Here is a 26029-nt window from a genome sequence, read left to right on the forward strand (position 1 = left end):
GACATCCCTTGAGCTTCCCATCTTCAACTTCCCTGACAACAATCCTTTGTGTCATTTGAGGAGATGCAACAGTAGGGACATGTAGAACAAGTGTGCACACCAACATTGTAACTGTGTCCAATAAAATAAATTTGGCCTCATATTAATTTTAACCAGCTGGTGGAAAATGAGCTGTCTCTGCTCTTACTTCAGGAGTTTAAAAAAATGACTGGTTGTGAGTTACTGTTCTTGCAGATGGAGGGAAATATGTCTCCAGTAATACCTGTGGAATGAAGTTGCCTGGAGTGGGCATGCAATGGCTTAACTGAGGCCACTCTGGCAGTCATATTCTTCCACAGTGTGAGATGGCACTTTTCCACAGCCTTTCCCCAGTATCAGGACGTCAAACTTTTTCCATTAATTCATCCTTTCTGCAGGTCTGTGGTTTCCTGTGCTTGTTCTGGTGTGAATTTCTTTCCATCCACAACTTTGTTAGGCAGCTTTTACTTCAGGAGGCAAGACGTTTGCCTTTGTTTTCATAATTGGGAACTGCTGAGGACACAAAAATCCGCTACCAGCTATCACCCTTCATTTCCCAAAGCCCTAAAAACTCTTTCTGCTGCCATAACTGAGACATCTGAAAAATGTGCACCTCAGCATATGAGGCATCAGGAAACATTTGCTTAAAATTAACTTTACCAATCTCCTGTCTCTTTGGCAGCCTGAGAATATGAGCGCCAAGGTCTCCAGCAGTGCATGGATGACCAGGTTTCTTTAAGAGCGGCCTTGAGCTTGGCAGTCCAACCCAGCATGACTTCTACAGATGTTCTCACTGCTCACCTTGGACTTTACTGCTGCCACTCAGGCTGCCCTGGTGATTAACATGGTTGGCAGGGGAAGAATTAATATTTGGTTCCTATGTACAGATAACTCTCCACCAGGCAGTTTTTCTGTCCTGGGAACTGGGTCTGACTGCAGTTATAGCACTCCTAGTCTGCTTCCTGATGCACTTATACCTATGTGGAACTGACAGGGAGCAACAAAATCAGTTGATGGTTTCTCTGAACCATGTTCTCCGTGTTAGAACTGTTTCTGGTGTAGCTCTGCTGTACTAAACTCTGCCCATCATCTCCTGCACTTACACTACCAAGAAGTGTAAACATGCAGATTAGACCCAAGTACGAAGATGTTGCTAGTGATGTGTTTTTTCTAATGCAGCTGGATTCATTTGACTGTTAGCAAAGTACTCTGACAGATGTGACTCCATCTGGCAACAAGATTTATTTGAATTCTTTAGTGTTTTTTCCTGCAGTGAAAACTAAGTATTTCTCACACCAAGATAGCATATTGGGGTGGTATTTCACCCACCTAGCATAATCACAAATTAATCCAGCAAAGTGAGGCTCTGATCCCATAAGAGGTTCCTAACAGAAGTTTAGTGCCCATGCTAGTTTTGATGGAAGCCAGCTGAGCTGCGGAAAAGTACAGAACTCATTCAGCTCTAGCTATGATCCTCTAGTCATCACTAAAGTTCATTGAAAGTACCAATTTCTCTTGGGTTTTTGTTTACTTGTGGTTTTTAAAGCAAAGCTTTTGGAAAACTTCCAGAAAGAAGGTAACCTGTGCATTTTTGATTTGTTGAATAAACAAATGAATGTATATGGGGCTTCTGATGACAAATTCAGATACCCTTTCCTACCAAAAAAGGATGAACCAATAGTGATTCTGTAACACTTGGATCAAAGACCCAACTCAGGTTCCTTTGCATGATACATAATTGTGTTTTAATCATTTGGTTTAGATTTTATTAAACAGAGATAACTTAAAACAGACAGTGATGAAAATGTCTCTTCCACGGGCTTCAGTTTGTCCTAGGGACCTACTGTTTGAAAAAAATGCCAGATTTGGAGAAGAAACTGCTCCCCAATTCTAAGATTAACTCTTCCTTGCATTCAGGGACAAGGGCAACTGGGGAAATTCCTCTCATTCCTCCACTGAAGATTTAGAAGGGCAAAGCTGTCTTTCTCAGATTTTTGGGTCACTTAAGATGATGAAAAATCATAGCTTACTTTTATGCTGGATTGTAGCTTTATGGCTTACATGACTCTTGGACTACTTAGTCATGAACTTGGTTGTTTCATGATTTAATCATGAAAGACATAATGAATTTGGCTGGTATATATGACAATGACCCAGTAACAACTCATACACTGCTGCTGTTTTCTTTGCAGTCAGGAAATAGACAAAAATTGCTTTTAAAGTGTAATAATTTGCCCAGAACATTGCCAAGGAGGACTTCTTTGTATGATCCTTACTTCTCCTCTATTAGATTCCTTCATATACTGTCACTGTTTAAAGTCATTCTAGTTCAAATGCAAACTGGATTAAATTGTTACAGTAAGTGGTGATGTCCAGCTTCCACTGGAAGTGGAAAACTGTGAAGCATTAGCAGTCCCTAAGACCATGTAGGTTGAAACCTATGGTACTGTGACATGGCACTAATAAGCAAACACAGCTGTCATTTGAACTTGCTTTTTGGCACTGTCATTCCCTCAAACAGGACAGTTGAAGCGGGTATGAGTGCCTGCCAGATACCCCAACCAAGCCATGATTTGGTGTGGGTGAAAGTCAACCTGGAATTGATTTTAGAAAACCTCCTTTGGTTCAAACCCCTGCAAGGTTTACCTAAAATCCCATAACTCAGATCAAAACTACCCCTTCCAGCCCTGGCGAAACCACCAGTTTTGGCTGATCAGGGGCTGCGAAGCACACTCTGGCCAGTCCCACGCTGCACCACATGCTCCAGCAAAACTCCAGCAAGGACCACTGCACACCCTGGTCTGCGTGTCAGTGGAAAAAGGTGTGATGCTTTCCAAGTGTCTTTCCAGCTCCTCCAACACTGGAGCACCGTGAGCAGCATAATTTCTCCTTGACACGTGTGAATGTGCTGCTGCCTCCACGTGCACCTTTCTCGTAGGCACGAAGTGTCGGTGTCGCTGCCTGGCCGCTACTCCCTTTTTTCTCTGTGGCTGGAGCAGGGAAGGGGCCCATTGGCCGGGCCTGTTCCGCAGGACAACCCGGGGGCTGCACGACAAGCCCAGCGGTGCCTGGCCGGCCGAAGCACAGGACCCGCCGTGACCCCCCGGAGTGGGGGGTGGTGTCCCAGACGGCCCTGCCGGGCTGAGGTTGGGTGGGTCTGGTGGTTCTGAGGTCCTGGTTTATAGCCGGGTTTCTCCCTGCCGCCCCTCCCGGCGGCGCGGGGCCGTCTCCCAGCCCTCCTGTCCCCGCCCCGCCGGCGTGGCTGCCGCGGCCGCGCATTGTACGCCAGCCGCTGCCCCAGGCGGAGCTCGGGGAGTGGCTGCGGCAGCTCAGCACCCCTGACCCTCTGGGGCTGGGCCTCGTCTCTGGCTCTTCTCTCGGGTGCACCGTCTGAGGCTGACGGTGAGTGGGGGTCGTGCGGTCCGGGGTAACGGGGTGATGCCGCCGCCGAGTCTTATCAGCCCGGGGCTCTCCCCAGAGAGCTGGGCGAAGGGAGAGTAGGTCTGTGCCCGGCCCCTACTGCGGCGGACGTGGGGTGCGGTGCCGGGGGCTCGGGGAGCGGCTCCGAGCACCCCCCGGGCCGGGCGGCGGCGGAAGGTCGGGGGCTCTTGTAGAGAGCAGTAGGCTCGGGAGGCTCCTGGCTTTGTTTATGGCTATGAGCTGCAGTGAGACATAGCCCTGGTAGTCGTTCGGATGGTCCCTGGGACTGTTGGAGCTCGGGCTCGCAGATTTTACTCCCTGCGTGAATATTCAGTGTTTGTGCAGACACTGCTCTCCTTCTCTTCCAGTCTGGAATAGGGATCTCAGGTAACTGGAGTTGGCTGTAAATGTGATTCCTGTGGGCTGACTGCTGTAAGCTTTATTCACGCAAGTAAGACCTCCATGCATGGGTAAAATACTTTTTGCAGAATGATTTTGCATGTTTCCACCCTCAAGTACACAGTCTCCGATGGCTCCTGCAGGAGATGAGCTTGTCCCTTTCTGTGTGCGTGTGTGTGTGTGTGCGGTTGCTGTTAGTTTTGGCAGCTCGTAAGTGATCATTGGTAAAGGTCGGGTGTCTTCATGTTCTTCAGGAATGCATTAGGCTGGATGTGTGCCTGTGTTTTGATACTGCAGAAGCAACAAGAGAGAGCAGCCTTAAAAAAAGGTTAAAGGAAATTGTTTATATTTTGTAAAGCTTACCATTTCCAGCTAGCATACTTGTAAGCAAGTCACGGTAAATTGCAGGAAACAATCAGGTTTTGTGTTTACTAGCATGTTGATGAATAATGGAAAGATAGGTCTAAAGCTGAATTTTGATGCTTCATTCAAAAAAAATTCTTGTAATTTCTTCCATCTCTTGCACCTGTTAGCTTTTAGGAAAAGACAACTATTACGTGATTATTAGGTAGCTTTCTTACAACTTTATTTAAAGGAATAGTTTACTATTGGCCAGCTATAGAATAATGGACCCACTTGTCATCTAGTACATAGTTTAATGTAGAGCTGTGGTACTGCCTGGCAAAACTGTTCTTTGCCTGTAACTTCTCCCATAGCCAAAGCAGAACTAAAACTTCATTCTGGGAGTCAGGTGAATACAGTGTGTAAATCTAGTTTTTCTGTGGTAGACTACTGATAAGTGGCTTACTATGAAACATGTATTGACAGGGATTTCATATCTGTAATGTACATTGTTGATTGAGTGACTAAATGCTTCATTTCTCTGTTTCTTATTAATAATCTAATTAGGGGAAATCTCTAGAAGGAATATGGAATTAAGACACAGTCCCAGTGGAACTCAGTAAAAATGACATTGCAGAAGAGACGGAGCGTAAGAGGAATTTCCAGAAGTACTTACTCATCACCCAAGACAGAGACAGATTTTGAACACTTCTAGCTTGTCTTTAGGCTCCAGAGTTAATTGCTAGATGTTCAGGTCTTTCTTTTCAGTATTCAAACTTTTATATCCAGAGTGCTTTGGGGAGCAGTGAGGGAGATGTGTCTGTGTAAGCCGAATCAATCTTCAATGCATAAGAAAATTACACTCTGAGCACTTAAAAAAATCTGATCCTTGGGTTGCAGTCATAACTCCTACTACTTCCATTCTGAAGGCACTTCCATTTAGTTTTTACAACAGATAGAATTACAGTTGTAAAATCTAGCAACGATAAGGCATGCCAGTAAAATACTTCGGTTTTTTTGTAATGTAGAAACCATCGGGGTTGATGAAAAGCTCTGTAAATACAGTAATAAACTGTATGTGGCACTTAATCTCTGAAGAAAATAATAGGTAACAGTTAAAAATAGTATTTTCTCTTTCAACAGTAGAGTTAAATATGGATATTAACTGCAGCATGGTAGAGTGGTCCAGAGCTGGAGACTCAGATCATTCATGCTTGCTGACCTGTCCTACTTCTTTGTTTTCCTTTAAAGTATCACTTTTGTGTGTGTGTTTGATAATAAATCCCAAATGCAAATCAAAAAGCTGTTCTTTAAAGCAAAAATTGGAGCTTGTCTTGCTGCACCATAAAGGCACTGTAATTTCTAGAATGTGTTCTGATCCCTTGTAGCTTAGCACAAACTACTGAGCTGTGTTGAGGTTGTGCCTCTGTTTACACAAGTGGCTGTTCTCACACGTGGGCAACAACATCTTTGCACTAGGGGAGAACTATTAGGTCTGGTTCTGATCATTTAACACTGTTTGAAGTGGTTCAATGTCACTGCTCAATAAATGCCTTCATAAAAAGGTCAGATAAAAATTTGCCTCTCTAATAGCCCTGTCACAGCCTCTGAAGGAACTGTTGAATTATGAGAGCTGGTGATTATCTGCCTACGTCTGTGGCCCGGGAGTCATTGACACTGAGCACAAAGAAGAGAAAAAAGATGACAAATGCTTGTCCAGCAGCACATCCTCTTGGAGGTGTTTGCTTTCCCCTGGTTTCTTAGGATAAGACTGGTGAGTTTGAGGTGTGGCTAAAAGAGATCAATTAGCTAGTGCATATTTAGCCCTTGGAAGATGGAAAATAACGTATGGGGATGATTTGAATTAAGTGCTGTTATTCCCTGCCATTAAAGAAGTTTCGTGCCTTCTCTGTGTCTCAAGTTGGAGCTGTAGGCAATTTTAAAGCTTTATTTAAGCTGTGGTTTAGGTTTATTTAAGTACAAGGGTGAGGGAAAGCCTTTCAATAGGAAAAAATAGTAGGTAAAAATTTTCTTGTTTAAGCCTTTTTTTTCAGTAGCAGCAAATCTGTGTATATGGGAACGAGGAAAAGGGAGTTGAATGGAACCGAGCAAGGAGCTGTCATGTGAGGTAAAATTCTGGTATTGTTTTCTTATGCCATCCTGGAAATACATTTGCATTTCCAGGTGAACCAAGCTGTAGGACTACTGCAGAATGCTAAATGAAACCTGACAGCTAACTGAAAATGCCACACAGTGGTGCTCGGCATTCCTCTGCTCAGACAATTGAGTTGAAGATGGTTTCTTTTAATGATTATGGATCTGAAATGAAGACTGGTTCTGAAAAAAAATGGGATGTCAATTTTATTATGAGATATTTTCACTTGAAAGATGTTTACTTTCTGTCACGTTACCCCAGGATTGCTTGAAAACTCAAAGAAACTGTAAAGCCCAAATCCCTTTCTGTCCATCAGATGGCCACAATATACTCCTTTGTGTTGCTCAGGCTGAAATTCAATCTCCTTGGGGGGCTGATGAGTGGTTTGGGGCACAGTTGTGATCCCAAAGATACTGGGTTATCACCACAGATGTACCTTTATGTTGCTTGTTGGAGCAGGCAAAGTAGTAGTTCTTTCAGGGAATGTGGTAATGCATTTCCTGTACAAGAGTAAAACATGTTTCTGCTCAGGAGTAGTGTGATGTAGAAGCCAGGATGATGGCAACTGGGGAAAGAACATGAAAGGCACCGTAAAATGCATCAGAAGAGATTGGTAGGTTTTACCTTTTCATGTGTCAAACTTGGGTGCCTGCAGTTATTGGCAATAAACTGTACCTGTGCAGACAGACCAATGATGCAGAACAATCTGAGGAGACTGAGGGTTGGAAAGGGAGAAGAAAATGAGTGATAGGTTAATGTGTGTATTGGGTGTGAAAGTGCACCTGCAGTCACAGGGCAGGAACAAATCAAGGGCCCATGCTTGGCTGTGGCTGCTGCACTGCAGCAGTAGTAGGAGACAGCACAGTGGTCTGTGATATCCCAGTTATGAATGGAAGAATAACAGGCTTTACACATGCAGTGTGGATGCATTTGGCTCTCTGACATAAACGTAAGGTACTTGCCTTGGAAAGTTTCTGAGGAAAGAGAAAGAGCTGATCAGGAGAGCAAAGGGACTGATTTCTGAGGAATGATTAAAAATGCTTAATATAGATTATCTGAGAAGCAAAGACTTCATTGCTTTAAGGTATGATTACTCAAGAGACATAATCTCTTAGTGTTTGCAAGAGGGTGTGATTAGACATAATGGGCTGCAAAAGAAAAGGTGACTTGAACATCAAGAAAAGCTGCTTGCAATGAAGCTAAATAATCTTCCATGAAAAGTGGCGGTAGCATTGTTGTTTGGTGTTGTGTAATGCTCACATAGAGCTGGGGAAAATGTTCTGCAGGGCTGGTGACTCGGAGTCACATCCTCCCTGTCTGAGCTGTCTTTGGGGTTAAGGGGGAAGATAATGGAAACACAGCTCTTTAGTCTGCCAGGTCAGCTCCTCTGCTGGGAGTCAGATGCTAAGCCCTGCTGTGTAGTCTGCTGGAAGGGCAGTCATTCTGTGGTGGCTTGGATTTGTATGGATGAATTAATAGGTTTCATTCTATCTTTAGCCTCTGATCCAGGAAATACATAAACATTTGCTGGCAGCTGACATGTCTGCTGTTATTCTGTAAAACAAACACTAGAGCATCTTGAGTGCTGTTCTGATCATGCGGTGAGGGAATATGGAAGGAGGAAAGTGATGAAAGGTGCTCCAGTGCTGAGCACAGCAGGCTGGGCTAGAAATCTTACTGGGTTTGCATTGACTTTGTTAATTTGTGTTCTTGGACCCATGCTGAATTCTCCTCTTAAATAAAAGCTGAAAACCAACAGGCTTGGGGTGTTTTCCTGTTTTAAGTTTCAGCCATTACTGGCAAAAAAACCTAATGGATAGTTGTCGGGGTCTCCTCCCCCCCCACCATGTAGCCCTGGGAGAGGGGCCCTGAGGGGACAGACACGGGGTTTCCCTGCCCCTGGTCAGCTTTGTTCCCCATTGGTTGGTTTGTGTTTCCCTGCGCGGGCAAGGACCCTTGGGCCTGGGACAGTGAGGGTTCCTCGGCAGAGCTCTGGCCATGCGGCTGGAGAAATAAACATCTCTGAAACATCTACCAAGAATCCATCCATAAATATATTTCTTTTCCACGGGACTCCTGGTTTGATATATGTGTGTTACAGTAATCCCCGCTGTAACAACTGGTGGAGAATTGAGAGCAGAATGATCCCCGATCCCTAAGCGACTGATGTGTGTGAGTAAACCCTAGAAACTTTGGATTCCTCCTCTTGGTTTTGTTTTGCTATTCCATATCTGAACTATGGAGGAACCGTGGGAAGACTCTTGGCTCTCAGAGCCGCATATGGACATCTCTCTTAAAATGATTCTTGAACAACGATTTGTAAATTTTAGCTTGATTCAAGCTCAAAAAGAACTGAAACACTTCCTGGCATGGTCATTTAAGAACTTTTTCTATGTTTCTTGGGACTTAATTCTTACCAAAGACTTCTGGAACACCGTTTGGACACAGTTAAATTTTGAGTCAAAAAATATGCCGATGGAAGAATATTTTCGTGAATATTATTTAATTACTGAGACTGTTGAGCAATGTCAGCTGTGTCCTGGCGAAGGGAAGCCTGGCTCAGAGACTGTGTGGCCTCGGCCACGTGCACCGAGCGCTCTGCGAGCAGCAGCGAGGCAGTTCCTGCGCATGGGAGGAGCCATGTGAACCGCAGTGTCGGTGGCAGAGCCAGGCGTGGCAGGAGCGGCCCGACCCGGCAGTGCCCGCCCAGCCCCGCGCAGCACGTGGTGGAGCAAGTCCCGTGAATGCCCGACCAAGAGGGGTGGCACGCGGGCGGCAGCTGGCGGCGGTTGCGGTGAAGCGGAGCTGCGCCCAGCCGAAACGTGTGCTGGAGCAGGGTCCGGGGGAGTCATTGCTCGGGGGCCTGGCCGAGATGTGGCTGCAGTGCCTGGCATCAGCAGCGAAGCTGCGACCAGAGGAGGCGACGCACGGAGAACTGAGCGGTGCAGCCCGGCCCGGCCTGCGTGGCCCCAAATGCGACCCCGGGAAGAGCGCGCAGGCACAAGCAGCCCTGACAATTCCAACACGGGAGTGACCGAAAGAGAGAGCAAAGACACAGTGAGACAGAAAACAGCAGCCACTCGAAAAAAGGAAAATACCATTGTAGCTAAGATTTTAGGAATAGTAAAATGGTATAATGTTAAACAAAATTATGGTTTTATAATGAGATGTGACAACCAGCAAGACATATTCGTGCATAGAACTGCTATTAAAAAGAATAACCCTGAAAAATGCATCCCAAGCTTGGGAGATGGAGAGGTGGTGGAATTCAAAATTATACAAGGTAGAAAAGGGTTACAAGCATTGCAGGTCACTGGGCCTAATGGTGTTATATATAAGGCAGTATATATGCAAAAAATCGTAGTCATGTTAGACAATATCTCCATTATAAGCCCCCCCTACAGTCTCCTTTTCCTAATCCCACCTTTCCCTTTTACCCTATGTCCTATTACCCCTAGTGTATTCCCAATCTGTTTTTTCATCCATGGTTTCCTCACAAAACCATACCTTTGGCAATTGTTTCCCCCAAAATCCCTTTCCAATGCCGAGTGGGGGATGAAAAGGGGGAGGGAAGAAATTAAACCCTCTCCTGCCTCAGTTTCCCCACAAAACATGCTCAGAGAGTTCTGTCTCCCTTCTGTCAGCCTTAAGATGTTCCACAGAATCTGTTTGGACATTCAAAGACTGAGGAGAGTGGCTTGTTTTGTTTTGAAACTGTCCTTGTTGTTTTCAATGTTAAGTTTTACATCTCTTTTTGTTAAAAATAAACGGGTGAAATGTCAGGGTCTCCTCCCCCCCGCCATGTAGCCCCTGGTCAGCCTCGTTCCCTATTGGTTGGTTTGTGTTTCCCTGCGCGGGCAAGGACCCTTGGGCCCGGGACGGTGAGGGTTTCTCGGCAGAGCTCCGGCCATGCGGCTGGAGAAATAAACATCTCTGAAACATCTACCAAGAATCCGTCCATATATATTTCTTTTCCACGGGACTCCTGGTTTGATATAGGCGTGTTACAGTAATCCCCACTGTAACAGATAGTCTTGGACAGCAGTTGCCTCTTTCTTTGCTGAGCCCAGTAATAGGCACAACTCTATTCTTGCAAAAATGTGAAGAGCCATTTCAGAGGGTTGTGCAGCTCTGGGTTTTATGATACTGTAGTATCATACTGTAGTGTAGTAGTGATACTGTTCTGTTTCTCTCTTCAGATACGAGGTGGATCAGTTCATGAAAAGCCTGATCAGACCACTGAGAAGTACAATGTATGATAACTTATGTCTCCTGGGTGGTTTGATATTGTAACAGGCAATCTTTCCTCCACTAAATTTTTTGTATCCCACAATGAACATACTTTTCCTGCAGAACAGGTAGAGTTATAGAGGCTCCAAGATGGTATGTTGTTGCTAGATAGGGACAAGTATGTTTATTCTGATTCATAGTGCCTGCTTTAAAAATTGGAGACAATTTGTCTGTCTTCAGCATGAATGGTTTATTGGAGGGCATGCAGGAAATATACAGACAAGCATTTACAACGCTGGTTTAAGAATGTGCTTCTTTTAATTAAGTGCAACTTGAGTCACAAAAGTTCCTCACCCAGTGACCTGGTGTAAGTCACTTCCTGCATCATCCATTTGTAGTGAAGATTTAGAAGAAAAGAAACTCTGAAATGTCATTGTTTTGGTTGCAAAAGAAATCAGAAAGGTGAGAGAAGTTAAGCAACTTCCAGAAAGTGCATTAACTCAGCTTGGATGTGTTCATCCAGCCCCTCTGAAAGCCAGTACTGCTGGTTTTCCTGTCATCACTATATTAACTTTTCCTTCTGTAAAATACTCTGCTAAGGCTTTCTTCAGGAAGAGCGGAGGGCCGCTTCTTTTCCTTTGTTTAACTACTATATCCCGATCTAGAGAAATACCAGAAAACTGATTTGATTTGGCGATTATCAGTGATTCCAACACTGTAAATAAATTTTGCTTCCAAATTTCCCTTTAAAAGGAATACCCATTGTTGTCTGCATCGGTATGACTTGGGTTTATAATATCAGTTAGTTTTTAAAACATGGGCCGTAAGAACTTCAATGCAGAGTTGAAATGAACGGTCAGTCACTTGAACAGGTTTAACTGATTTATTAAACAAAACACAAACAACAACTGGAAGCGGGGACCCAGGATAGACCCAGGACCCCAATGACAAAGCAGAAAGGATCAGCACTCTCGAGGAGCTGGGTGCTCCCTGTATGCAAAGGTAATGGAAGGAGGATGTGGGGTGAAAGCCCACAAGAGTTCTTACAGTCTCTGGTTCACCATGATTGGTTCATTTTTCAATCCGCTTTCCCATTGGTCCTTTCAGAGTCTTCTCATTGGCTCATTTTGGGAAGTGTTCTTGTCTAATCATTTCCTTCATTCTCCTTCCCATTGGTTCTTTGAGGCCACCAATCATGTCCCAGGATGTTAGGGTGATGTAAGACACTTCATAAGCTATTGCCATCTAGTGGTTACATGGGAGTGTTACACCCGTACACTTTGAATGCTGACATTAATTAACTCTTATAATTAACTGGTCAGAAAATCCAGCCCCAACATAACCAATTAACAATATAACATTTAACAACCGCGAATGCGTTTATAACTATTCCCCCCTCTAATCCTTTGACTGGGTTGTTTTAACCATCATCAACCATCGTACTCTTCATAATCCTATACAACTTTCTTAACCTTTGGTACTTTTTGTATGTTTCCTTGTCTGTATCAGGAGTCTCCTTCTGTTTGTCAGTTTTCAGCATCATTATCTTTTCTTCTGTTAATTTTTCCAGGGAACTTTGCACAATTCTCGTAATCAATTGAATTAAACAAGGTAAAACACAGGGGAGAAAAATGATGCCTATTAATGCATACAAACCAAAAAATAAAATCTTACTCCACCAATTCCCTCCAAATAAATTGTCCCACCAATTGGCCTTAAAAGGAGGGGTCCACCTCTGGGCAGGTACATGGGCTAATTTTCTGGTGTTGTTAGTGATGTTTTTTATGGCCTTGCCATGATCATCAATTCCCACACAATATTATGATGAGTTGAACTTCCTGCAAACACCTCCCTCCTCCGCAAGAAGATAATCAAGAGCCAGTCTGTTTTGATAAATTGCCGCGCTCAAGTGCCTCTGTTGAGAAGAAATCAAGTTAAAGGCGAGGGCTGTCTGATTTGTTATTATCTCCAGGACAGCTTGTAATCTAATAACTCTGTTTAACATATAAATTGGAGTTCTGTACCCCCATGAGACGTCCTGGGCCCAGGTGGCAGGGCCATAAGTCTCGATGATCCTCTCAGGGGGCCACTCATTGTCCTGCCATTTCTGGATTCCCCCAATCAAATTCCATTTTTTTTCATACCAATTCATCATATAGGGGCACCCCTAGTTCTCGACCCAAGTTCTGGGGAAGTAAAAAGAAAGAGGGGCGAATAATCCCCAGGGTACAATTCCCAGGTAGAGTAACATAAGCTGTTTCCCCGCATAACCAAAATAAACCCTCGGGAGCGTCCCAAAAATTTGGTCCCCTCTGTCCAATTTGTCGCCAAAACTTAGAGATTCCAGGGATACCTAAGAATGGGTTGGGATTTTGGGTGATACATTCTTCTTCTCCATCCCAACTCTTACCAACCCTGTTATCTCCTTTTCTTTGATTATGTCTAGTTCTGAGATCTTTCCTTTTATAACTTTGTCACCGGGATCTTGCTCGGCGCGTATCCATGCCGCCTTAATAGGGCATTCCCCTTCTAATTTTTGCTTAAAATTTCCTATATTTTGTACTAGCCAGTAAGTTTTCCCATCTTCAGTGCAAGTTTGAACTTTACCGGGTTGATACACTTACTATTCAGATTAGCTTGAATTCTAGAGTCTCCCACATAAGGGGGTAATAGTACCTATTGCAGGGGCCAGCCTGGTTCCCCTGGATACAGAATATCCACAGTATCCACCACAGTATCCACAGGGGTCTGGTACCATATACTCTCCCAGCTCTTACAGCTGCATAGGTATTACACATGGTAAAAGTAGAACCTGGCCCGGTCTTGCCCCCTCTGATGCCCCCTTCCTCCAGTCTGCCGCGGCGACTCATCTTTCTAGTCCCTTGCGTATTGACCTTGGATGTTTCTTTTGGAGCCAGATTACTAAACAGATGAGGAATGTTCTACCTTTCCCAAGGTGTGGACTTTTAAACGTATCTGTAATAGGATAGAAAATATACCAAAGGTTAAGATTATTAATTAATAACAATTAAATATAATAACATTTAAACAATAACTCATAGATGTCAAACTTTATCTTAAATTGAGCCTGGGCCACTGTGAGGTAGATTAATTGTGATGATGAGGTCTCTTTCTGAGGGTTATTTTTGTGTCAGCTCAGTCTACTACTGTCCATTCTGTTGGCTCCGGTACAGGTCCTTTGACTCTGGTGAAATGGGTCCACCCTTTTTCCTGAGTTCTTACTGCAGTCTCGGTGGTGAGGAGGACCTGGAAGGGGCCCTCCCATTTTGAGGTTAATGGGGTTTCCTTCCATACCCCGATCAACACCCAGTCTCTCAGTTGGAAAGGATGGATTTTAAAGTCTGTGGGTGTGCTCTGAGGGAGGTACCCCTTCTTTCTGAGGTCTTCCAAGATTTTGGCTATGGTTTGCATATAAGTTCTGATACCTCGCTCTCCTTCTTCATAGGATCCTGAGTGGTTCATGGTGGTTAAAAATGGTAGGCCAAACATAGTCTCGTAGGGTGACACTCCCATATCTGATCTTGGTTTTGTTCTGATTCTTAGCAAGGCTAAAGGGAGACATTTTATCCAGTTCAACTTGGTTTCAAGCACTAATTTAGAGAGTACTGATTTCAGGGTTTGGTTCATTTGTTCGACCTTACCTGAACTTTGTGGTCGCCATGGCGTGTGGAACCTCCACCTTATATCCAGTGCTTTCATTGTCTGTTGTAGTACCTTTGCTGTAAAGTGGGAGCCTCGATCTGAATCTATGGTGTTGACAATGCCATTCTGGGTATGATCTGCTCCAACAGTGTTTTACTGACTACATTGCCTGTAGCACTGACAGTTGGAAATGCCTCCGCCCACTGGGTCAAAGGGTCTATGATGACCAACAAATATTTAAATCTTTTTACTGGGGGAAGCTCTGTAAAATTAATTTGAATGTTTTGAAATGGTCTTCTCACCAATTCTCTCCCCCCTTGTGTAGTTTTCCTCATTCCCTTTTTATTTATTTTCTGGCAGATCATACAGTTTTTAGTTATTTAGGGCAATTTCAAAGGCCCCCACACACCCATAGCTACTCAGGAAATGATTGCATATAGCCTGCATCTCCCAATGTGTAGACTGATGGAGGTTTTCCAGAATCCGTTTTGTCAGTACCTTATTTAAGACCTGTTTCCCATCCGGTAGTATCTATTGGCCTTTTTCATTTTCTTTCCCCCACCATTTTTTGAGTTCCTCCTGTTCTTTTTCATTGAAGATCGGGATATCCTACTGTTTCTCATCCTTGCCTCCTCCTTTTCCAAAGCTGCTTGCTTTGCTTGTCTGTCGGCCAGATTATTACCTTCTATTTCAACTAAGATCCCTTTTTGATGTCCTTTTATATGCACTACTGCGATACCTTCTGCTCTCATCAGTGCCTCCAGAACTTCTCTTACCAACTTCTCATGCGCTCAGGTTTTTCCCTTTGAATTTAGGTAGCCTCTTTCACTCCAAATCTTACCAAATGTATATACTATGCCATATGCATACCTTGAATCTGTATACATGGTCCCCTTTTTTCCTTCTAGTAACTCAAGTCCTCTTTTCAATGCATAGCCCTCGCAGCACTGGGCAGACCATTTTGCGGGTAGTTTTCCTTTTCCAGGACCTGCATATGTTTGCCATCCACTACGGCATAGCCTGAAGCTTGTTTTCCAGCTGTTACCCTGGAGGAGCCATCCACAAAAATTCTCTCTCCATCAGGCAAAGGTTGCTCCTGGAGGTCTACTCTCACCTTTGTCTGTAAATCAATTATTTCTAGACAATGATGCTCTAGATCTGCTGCCGGTTCACCATATAAAAATTGGGCAGGGTTCTGGATCTTTGCAGTATTTAGTTCAAGGTTCTCATTTCCCATCAAGACCAGTTCATATTTTAATATTCGGCTGTCAGAGAGCCACTGGCCGGCTTTTTGGCTTAATGTTGTTTTCATGTCATGCGGGGTGTGTACTCTTATTTTTGCCCCAAAAGTCAACTTAAAGCCTTCTTCTATTAGTGCCACTGCAGCAGCTACAGGCTGCAGACAAGTTGGCCAGCCTCTGACCACCGGGTCTAGTAGTTTTGATAGGTATGCTATGGGCTTCCTGATCCCACCCCAATCCTGGGTGAGAACCCTGCAAGCCACTCCCTCTTCAACATCGGTGAACATATCAAAAAGTTTCTCCAAATTTGGTAAACTTAAAACTGGGGCTCTAATTAATTCATCTTTCATATTTGTTAGCTGTTTTTATATTCATCACTCCAATTAAAAGGCTCTGATTCCCCTAACTTATTGTAGAAGAATTTAACCAATTCAGTGTATTCCCGTATCCACAATCTACAATATCCAGTTAATCCCAATAATTTTCTTATATCCCTTTTTGGTTTTGGTGCTGGCGAGGATATTATTCCCTGAATGCGGTCCGGGCTTAATCTTTTATATCCACTCCCAATTATGTGTCCTAGATGGGTAACCTCTTTCTCTACAAATTGTAATTATCCTTCGACACTCTCCAAAATGTTCAACAATCCAATAGTCATTCTCCTAACTGGTTCTTCCCTCTCTCCAGATATTAACAAATCATCTACATACTGTAGGATCTGCACATTGTCTGATGGTCGAAATTGTTGTAATAGCTTTTCTATGGCCTGTCCAAATAGATTTGGGGATTCAGTGAACCCTCGCAGCAGACGGGTGTACCAAAGCTGTTGTTTTCTCCCTGAATCTGAATCTTCCCATTCGAAGACAAACCAATTTTGGCTGTCCTCTGCCAATGGACAGGCCCAAAAAGTGTCTTTTAAATCAATTACTGAGAACCAGTTACGATCAGATGGTAATTTACTTAATAGACTGGATACCTGGATAAGGTGTGTTTATTTATTTCTTTCAGGTCTTGTACTAAACGGTAAGTTCCATTTGGCTTTTTCATAGGTATTACTGCAGTGTTATAGGGTGATATGCAGGGTTCCAGAATCCCTTCCTGTATTAAGTTTCTTATTATCGGTGTTAGTTAGCCACCATTCTTCCTTCATGGAGTATCACCCCCTACTCCCAGTTGGACCTGAAGGTCCCTCCCCAACAAATTGCAACCTAACCTTGGCCTATACAATAAATTGCAGTAGCCTTCTCTCTAATTCCCTTTTATGACCACCTCTTCTATTATTATCTTCACTTCAAAAAGTTCTGCCTTCGCCCCTTTTACTTTGCGATTTTTTTCACTTAATTTACAACCTATTGGTACTTTTAAAACACAAGTTCTAGCTGCCCCGGTATCCACTAAAAGTTCAAATTCTTCCGCCTGGGGACCAACTTGTAATTTTATCAAGGGCTCTACAGGATGTTCAAAGGATTTCCCGAGGGTGTAGAGCCCCTGACACCCCTAATCTTCAATTGTTTCTCCTTGTGATTCTTTAAAAACCTTTTGATTCCTCTTCCATTTTTCACATTGCCTTTTGATATGTCCCTTTTTGCCACAGTAATAACAATAATAATCTTCCCCTCCATACGGGCCTCTCTGCACTTCCCATGATTTCAACTCCTCTCTACCTTCCTTTCCTTTCAAATTTTTTCTTCCTTCCTCTCTGCTTTCTTTAGCCACTGCTACCATGATCTTTGCCTTTGATTTTGCTTTCTCCTCCTCCTGCCTTAAATATACTTTCTGAGCCTCCCTTAACAACTCATTCAACATTTTTTCCTGCCAATCCTCTACCTGTTCTAACTTCCTCCGTATATCTTGCCATGATCTGGTTACAAATTGTACCTCTAGGATTACTTGACCCTCAGGACTTTCAGGGTCCACACTTGAATATAATTGAAAATTACGCTTTAGTCTAGCTAGCCAAATGCTAGGTGTTTCCTCTTTTTCCTGTTGACAGTCAAATGCCAGCTTAGCGTTACTGGTCCTCAGAACCGCCTCTTGTATTCCTTTAACTATCAGGGCCCTAAAATCCTTCATATTTCTTCATCCAATCTCATTATTTGGGTCCCAATTAGGTGTGTTTAGTGGCATTTTTTCCTCACCTGGGGATCCTGGCTGATTCTCCCTCTCCCAAATCTGTATACCAGCTGTCCTTATTAATTGTATCTCCTCGGGGGCAAACAGAATACCCATAATTGAGTTCAACTCTTCCCATGTATAAATGTTTGGCCCCAAAAACTGGTCTACCTGGTGGTTAATACCAACCGGATCCTCCAGCAAGCTTTTAATTTCCTTTTTAAAAATTCTGACTTTGGAGGCAGTCAGTGGTGCATTGATGAAGCCAAGTCCCCCCCTCATCTCTCCCATAGGGACTTCCCTCAAGGGGAATAACCTTTCTTCTTTCTTTTCACTCGCCTCACATTTTGCTGCCTTAAGTCTCATATTATATTGATGCCCTTCTACCTCAGTTGAGTTTCCCTGTGAATTATCCAATTTCTTACAATTACAGGCCCGTCTGCTGGCCTCCTTCAGGGCCCTAGAAGAGGCACTTCCTTCTAGAACTTTATCTTCAGGTGTGGGTGGGAGTTTAGGAGGGACAGTGGTTATGGATGATGACAAGAGTTCAGGAGAAGTGGGAGTTGCTGGTAGGGAAGAGGAAGAAGGGGATGTTGCAGCCTCCAGATGGGGAGAAGAGACTACGGAGGGGGCTGCTGGGGGTGCAGGTGGGAGGGATTACGAGAGTTGCAGGGGGTGGAGAAGGTGGGAGATAGTCAAGGGGGTCCCATTCTCTTCTAGGTATTCTCTTCTTTAGCCTCTTTATTTACAACTTTATACACCGTTGCCCCTTCACCCCTAGACCCTTCATTCAGCCAAGACCCTTAATTCAGCCAACAGGCCGCATATCTTGATTTCCTCATCACTGGGACTTTGACGGGTGTTAACATACTTATTTAAAGCTTTACACAGCCACTTTAGAACCCTACCATGGGCAATGCACAGATCCCTCCTGAATCACCTCTCTAGGCCATTCCTCCACACAGAATCGTACCATTTTTACCTTATCCAATTTTTTTGTTTTTCCCTCTTTCTCCCCATTTTCCAACATTCCTCCCAAAGGACTGTTAGGTGGAATATCCTTTCCTCTTGATTTGCCCTGCTTGCCCTTATGTGGGGCCTTGTCTGCACATTGTCCCATGTTTATATCCACAACAGTAACAACCGCTTTAACTATAACTTGTAACTTTTAACTCCCGGGGGTGATATTTATACAAACTTACAATACAAAAAGAGAGGGTGAAGGAAACAGAAATAAAAATTGGAAGCAAGTAACTGTTGTATGGTACCATGGGAAAACTAATAAGGCTGTGGGAAAACAAAATCTATTACTAATCAATAATAAAGAATGAAACTGAGAATGGATTGACGGAAAATGAAATGACAGCCTCCGGCAAATACAATAATCAAGAGAAATAACCAAAATTATAAACAGAAAAGAAATACTTACCTACAACATAGGTAATGAATTACTCACTTTAGTTATTTCTCACACAAGGCCTCTTCCCAGATGTCACTTAGAAGGAAATTATCACACAGTGCGCCTGAAACACAGTCAATATGCAAACTGGTGCCCCAGTATAGATGTCCACTCAAGATTTTAATAAACTACCCACACAGATACAGAAAAGATAACGCCCTGTCAGAACAGGACTCAAACTTATTCACAAAATGGCTTCAGCCACCAACCCAAATCTGATCACTCCTACAACGACCTCTCCCTTACATCAACACTCACTCTGGGTGAGGACCACCCCTCACCCAAAGTGATTGACATCAGCAGAACCAAATCACCACAAAATGACACCTAGCTAACCAAAGGAAGGCCAAAGGAAATGCGTTCAACACAAAATGGTGCTCTAATCTCAGAAATTAAATGGCTGCCTGAACATAATTGAATCATAATGGTGGCAGTCTTCTGAACTCTTGCTCAACCGCCTCACTCAGCGAGTGGTCCAAGGACTTTTGGCTTGCTCCGGCCTCACGTTGGAACGCACTCCACCCCGAACACAAACTAATTACACCAACTAAGAACTTAATATCACTTTATAAAAGAAAAATATGTAGTTCCTAGCTGGCAGGGTTCTAATTTCCCTCCCACTCCTAATGAGTGAGGGGTCTTCTCTCAGCTGGTGGCCCCATGCCCGAGTGGCACACCCCAGGAACTCCTAACCTGGAGTCCTGGGGACACCCTCTGGCCCTCATCACCGTGCTGTGAGGCAATCTTTCCCCCAGTCAGCCTTCCCTTTGGCTCTTGCACACAGAGCCAGTAACTGAGGTCCTAAGTCCCCCTCGGTCTGGCCCTATCTTGTTTTCCCCACCCTGCCTAGTGAGGAGCTCTCCCAACCGGTGGCCACACTTCAAGTGGGCCTCCAGTTGAAAGTTTTTATACCTCCGCCCTGAGGGTCCTAATTCCTTGGCTGTCTTTCCATGACTTGGGTCGGTCAGCTGCCCAGACCCTCACCGAGGAACCCTCTAACCTTCCAGGTGTCTACACCCTGTGACCACACTTCAACCTCTCCTCCTTTGCCCCATGCACAGGCCTCCAGTAGGAGGATAGGTGGTGATCACGGACCCCCAATTGTTGGAGAGGATGAAAGTTTGGTAAGAAAGTTTCACAGATATGTAGGCTTGGCAGAAAGATCTCTGAACGTAGAAACTAAGGATGAGATAGAAATGAAAGCAAGTTTTGATATAGAATAAAAGATGTTTTGCTGAAACATTGAGCACTGAATAACTGAGAAGGCAAAGGTTGGAGATGAGTTGGAAGGAGATTTTTATGATTAGGACAAAGGTATGTGACTACAAACAAAGACATGTTTTTCACCAAGTAAATAACTCTCAAGAAGAGCGTAAGTAAATAGAAAACATGTTTTTACCAAAAAGAGCTATCGCAGGCAAACAAGAAATGTCGATGTAGCAAGAAGAAGAGAGGTCTGAGAATTTTCCATTGTAAGCTTAAATTGTAACATACTTACTCTTGTGATTGGATAATAATGACTATAACATGGTAATGGTAGTAGCTATGATAGGCTATAGGCAAATGTAAAGGTATTGTGTATGGTGCTTATTGGTTGTTATGTATTAAGATACTCTGCAAAGAAAGGTATATAATGCTTTGTAACTTGAACAGAAAAGGGCTTCAGGTACGCCTGCAAGCTGTAGCTGACAGCTGTAGGGCTGGCTCTGGATACCCACTCCCTGAAATGCTGTAACTTTGCCTATGCAATAAACAGCTTTCAAGAGAGCCTCCTGAAGTCCAGACATCCTTCGTGAACCTTTCTCTTATACCCAGTGTTGTGTGGCCTTAGGTAAGATGCCCCTAGGAGCTTCCACCTGGGAGAACGAGAGCCTACTCAGGTAAGGGCTGGTTTAAAAGAGAGTGCTCCTCCGTCTCCCGCTCCACAGGTCCTTTTGGAGTATCCACTCACTCATGCCCCCCCTTGGGAGTGCTACGCTCGCTTCCACTTGCTTCCCCCTTTTCCGGCCAGGCTCCTCGCAGAGAACCGGAACCGTGGTACTCAGGGGTCTGCACTCACTTTGGGGGTCTGTACTGTACAGCCCGCATCTCATTCACATCACAGTCTCGCTCGCACTCTCTTTACCATACCCTACTCACGATACTCACCGCCTACCGCGAGCCCCGCTCTCTCTCGGAAGTTTGTCCATCAACGGGGATATACCCCCCTGCAGGGTTCTGGTTTGCTGGGCTTCCAGCTGTCTCCTGGGTATTAGCCAGCGAACCTTCCATGGTCTCAGAGAAGTCCAAAGCCGGGCAGTTGAAATCAGCTGGGGGCCATCTCCCTGTCCTCATCCTTCTTTGGGACGGCCTCTGGGCGTGGCTTCCCGGGTTTCGGCACCAAGTTGAAATTAACAGTCAGTCACCTGAACAGGTTTAACTGATTTATTGAAACACAAACTCCAACTGGAAGCGGAGACCCAGGATAGGCCCAAGACCCCAACGACAAAGCGGAAAAGATCAGCACTCTAAAAAGGCTGGGTGCTCCCCCTATGCTAAGGTAACGGTAGGAGGACGTGGGGGTGAAACCCCACAAGATTTCTTATAGTCTCTGGTTCACCATGATTGGTTCATTTTTCAATCTGCTTTCCTATTGGTCCTTTTAGGATCTTCTCATTGGCTCATTTTGGGAAGCGTTCTTGTCCAATCATTTCCCCCATTCTCCTTCCCATTGGTTCTTTGAGTCCACCAATCATGTCCCAGGATGTTAGGGTGATGTAAGACTCTTCATAGGCTCTTGCCGTCTAGTGGTTACATGGGAGCATTACACCTGTACACTTAATTTATGATGGTTTTGGCTTACTGTGAGGAAGTTAAATGGATTGTGGCTCTGGGTGGTGAGAGAAGATGTCTGGGAACAGGGACTCCAGCCCCTATGCAAACAGATCTCAGTGCTCTTGTCTTGCTTTGTAGCTGCTGAGGGAGTGTGATGGACTGGGGCTTGCACTATCATTTTGCAGACTTGGGTGAATTCTAGAAGAGTGCTTGGGTAAGAAGTCAGTGAGTGCGGAGAAGTTGAGTGATGCCTGTGCATTTAGAATAGCCAAAGGTGTCGATTATTCAGCACTGAGTTTTTAGGTACAGCAGTACCATGTGCCCTCTTCCTTGGAGCTTTTCCATGCCGGCAGTGCTATCTTGTGCTTTAGCTGAATCCTGCAGCACTGACAACCACATCTTGGCGCTGTCCTGCTTCCCATCCCTCCTTTTTCCCCACTCTCTCTGATTATGTTTTGGTGTCTTCTACGTAAGAACTGTAAATTTCTACAGTAAACCTATTACTCTCTGGGATTACGCTTGTCTGTTGCCCATTTTAATGAATAGAACTGTGCAACAGTCCAAAAGATAAAATCGTGTGAATTAGAGTACTAGGTCATGTTCCTAGGCTTTTACTTTCTGCTAGATATAAGAGCAAATATTGTAAGCCTGAAAAAATACAAGGGAAATATTTACTATGTTTTTTTATGCATAGAATAATTTAGGGAGGGATGCAGATTGGCTAGCCCTGCTGTATCTCACCTAAGTGATGTGCAGTGCAGCTCTCTGGTGCCTTAGTGGAAGATGGATACCAGCACAGCACGGCTGGGTGCAGCAATGACCTTGTGACTTGTCCCAGCAAGGTTGTGCAGTGGGGGACAGTGGCAGCAGGAAACAAGGACAGAAAGGATTCCCAGGAAAACCTGAGTCTTCTGAAGTCACCCTGAAGCTTAAGCAGTTTAAAAAGTCACTGATTCAACCCACCACCTTTGCTGGAGAACAGAAATCTGGCCTTTGTTTCAGTTATTTCTGATTCAGCCACCAAAATGCCTTTGTGTTTGGGCCTGAAGCCAGTCTGGCTTAATGCCATCTTGGGGGAAGAACCTTCCTCTTATGGGAATACCAGGTCTGAAGGTCCTCTGGTTCCACACAGAATATTTGTGCTCCAATAGAAACAAGCAGAGCTTTTTACTGAATCAAAAACCCTTGGCTCCCTCTGGTGCGTTTGCCTATTGCCTCCTGCAGTCTGCTGTTAGCTGTGCTTTCACGGTTCCCTGGCAGTTTCTCCCATGTCGCATTTCTTTATATGTTTTCCATGAACACAAAGGCATCTGTGTTAATCTCTCATTTTACAGGTGATTTCACATTCTCTTCCAGCCTTTATCTGTCTCCTTTTTCTCAGCTTTGTCCCAAGGTGGAAGTCAAATTTGGTAAAGATTAGAAACAAATATGTACTAAGAGGAATTGACCCAAGTTTTCAAGGCTTGAAGATGACTATGAAGGGAAATAAAGTGCACTTACACCCTTCTTTTTTAATATCAAGCCAGATTCAGCCCAGCTTGTTTCTGTGACTGTAGTAGGACAGACAGGGCAAGAGGGGCTCTTGCATTTTTTTCTTTGGCAAAACTTGAAAATGTCTGGTCAAATCCCACCACGTTAGAAAGGCAGCATATTAAATCAGTTCTTGAAGGCCTGCCTACAGACTGCTCCATGCCTGAAGAAAATGGACTTGGAGAGCTGAGAGGGAGGGAGTGTTCCCTTGGCTTTGATTTTGTCTTTCACTTGTGAGGGCTCCTTTTGTTTGTCTGGTTTTTTTTTTCATTTCCTTGAGCATCACTGTTGTGACAGAAATGAAACCTTTTAGAAAGACTGCCTCTCTTCTCCTGCCCTTTAATTAGGAAGTGAGAACTACCAAATATCATCCCATGAATATTTCTGCAAAATCAGGGTATTTCTGGTGTGTATATAGAGGAAACAAATGGAAGGAAACCCCAGGATTTTATAGTAGTCATACAGTATTCATAGTAGTCTTTCAGCTTCTTCTGAGGCTTCAGAATTAACTTTGAGGCAGGGAACTAATTTTTTTAATTACCTGTCTTAGTTTGAGACAAAATAGGAAGATATGTCCTGAGATGAACGTGTCCTCTAATGGAAGGCAGGTTTTGGCAGCCCCTCCCCCACAGGTTGGAAAGGAATTTCTTGGAGGAAAGTAAAAAAAAATCCCTGTCTATTTAATGATCAGGGTGCACGCAGGCATGAGGAAAAAAAAAAAAGAATAATGTTAGGTAATAAACCTTCTCATTGTGAAGAAAGATGGTGGATGTTTTTAGAGTCCTGCTCAGCTTCTCCTGAGGTCCTCTGGAGTTGGGGTGTGGCATCCCAGGGCCTCCCCTGTGGTGCGGGGCTCCTTGAGATGTTCTGGTGTTTTGGACCAGAGCAAAGCTGAACAGTTCCAGAAGAAGAAGAAGAAGAAGAAGAAGCCACAGTCCCAGGAAGAATTTCTTGCCTCAGCTAACAGGCTAGCTAAAAAGCAGGAAGGTGCTTCCTTGGCTCTGCAGCAGTGAGAACGCGGGGGAGTGTGTGAGTCCTTGAACACAAACGGCACTGAAGAATTTGCCTGGGTTCTCCTCCCCCCTCTCTTGGACCCGGTTAAAGCTGTGGGACCCATTTCTGGGCAATAAGCAGATGATAGAGGAATACAGTATTATCATTAAATCACCCCAAGACATTACCTTTAAGTAAAGTGCTGCTGAGGAGTAAAAAAAGCTGCGTTGACCCTGTGTGGGGAATGTAGCACCAAGGATCTGGCCCTTATTTCCTTGGGAACCACTGCCTTATCATCGTCTCAGTGACATCTTTGGTATTCAGTGAGATGCTGACTCAGCATGGTATAAATGGAGTCTACCAGCCTTTTGTGACATCTTGTAATGCCTTTTTCTCCCTCATTGTTTGAAAATGAAGGGATATAGGAGTTTTGAGGTTTGAGTCATCTGGCTTGCTGCTGTGAAATTTTGTGGAAACGCTTTCACTGTTCTTTAGTTACCCATATATGATTGTGTCTAGAATGTATCCTGGGAGAACATGTGCTTCTCTTTTTGCTTAATGCTTAATTATCTTTTTTTGTGCTGCCTTCCCACAGCTGCCTTCTACAGCACCTACCGCTGTCAGATTTTGGTCTGTGAGTCTGTGACTGAGGTTCCACAGTTTGAATAATGCAAAAAACCCCAAGAAATAAGGATTCTAAGTCTTTCAATACAGCTACTTTTAAGCTATCTTGTAAATGCTTAGGAGCCTGTTCAATCAAGCCTGGGGGAAAAATTGCCTGACTTGCAGTTAATTTTTATTGAAGTATGATTGCCCTTGAAGGTCAGAGAGAGTTTTCCCTGAGTTAAAAGTCTAAGAAATGATGCTTAGGTTTGTGCAGGCTTTTGAGCATCTTTCAGGTTTGGGGTTAGTTTTTTGGGGTTTTCCCCTCCTAGTTTGCTTTGCCTAGACACTTGGAAGCTTCCTAGCATTGTTTTCTGACCTGCTGGGAAGGAGTGGAGGAACAGTGCTCTCTAATTCAGCAGAGGTTAGGCGATAGCATTTGGTGAAGGTTAGAGCTCTTACTGGTTGATATTGTCCACCATCGCAGATTCAACAAGCTGCATAGTATGCCCTGATACCCAGATTCTTCCTCTTTTTCAGTTATCACCTAATTTTTGCTATTGTAATTTTGTAAGATTTTCCAGAGTTTAGTTTCATACATAGCAAGATCTGGTTGGGTTGTGCCACTGGATCTAAAATCTAAATTGTGTTGCTCTTCAGTTACTTGTCATATCGGATCTCCACTGGAAGCTGGAACACTCTTTAACTGTATCATCTTTTGTTGAAGAAGCAGGTTTTGTTCAGGTTTAAAATGACTCCTACTACTTGCACAGGGTTGTCACCTGCTTGCAACAGGGCTGTAGAACTAGTGTTTAAAAAGCTCGTAGGTTTGTGTTCTTCTTGCCCCATCAGAAAATTGCATTGAGGCTTTTGATGTATGACTGAGATAAAGCACAGCAAAGGTGCTGCACTGCCACTGACTTTTCAAACTACCGCTTCCAGTTAAAATATGAAGAGTCCCTTTTGCCTTGGCTGTTTGGTAGTGCCCCTTTGCCAGCAGTTAGTCTTGCATGTGTCTGCTTAGCAGAACAGAACCAGTTGAGGTAAAAT

The 26029-nt window shown here is 44.1% G+C and overlaps 1 protein-coding gene across 3 annotated transcripts in view; it reads left to right on the top strand.

Moving 5' to 3' along the window:
* Positions 1-3251: 3251 nt before the first annotated feature.
* PRR5 (proline rich 5) overlaps positions 3252-26029 on the top strand; it is a 105099-nt gene continuing 82321 nt past the window's right edge. For 2 of the 3 annotated variants that reach the window (XM_048301557.1, XM_048301560.1), the window contains exon 1: positions 3252-3420. The gene's annotated coding sequence lies outside the window, so the exon portion shown is untranslated. The remainder of the gene's footprint in view (positions 3421-26029) is intronic. The other variant, XM_048301558.1, reaches the window with a different exon arrangement.

This window comes from Corvus hawaiiensis, chromosome 4, assembly GCF_020740725.1.
Source record: "Corvus hawaiiensis isolate bCorHaw1 chromosome 4, bCorHaw1.pri.cur, whole genome shotgun sequence".
Taxonomy (NCBI): Eukaryota; Metazoa; Chordata; class Aves; order Passeriformes; family Corvidae; genus Corvus; species Corvus hawaiiensis.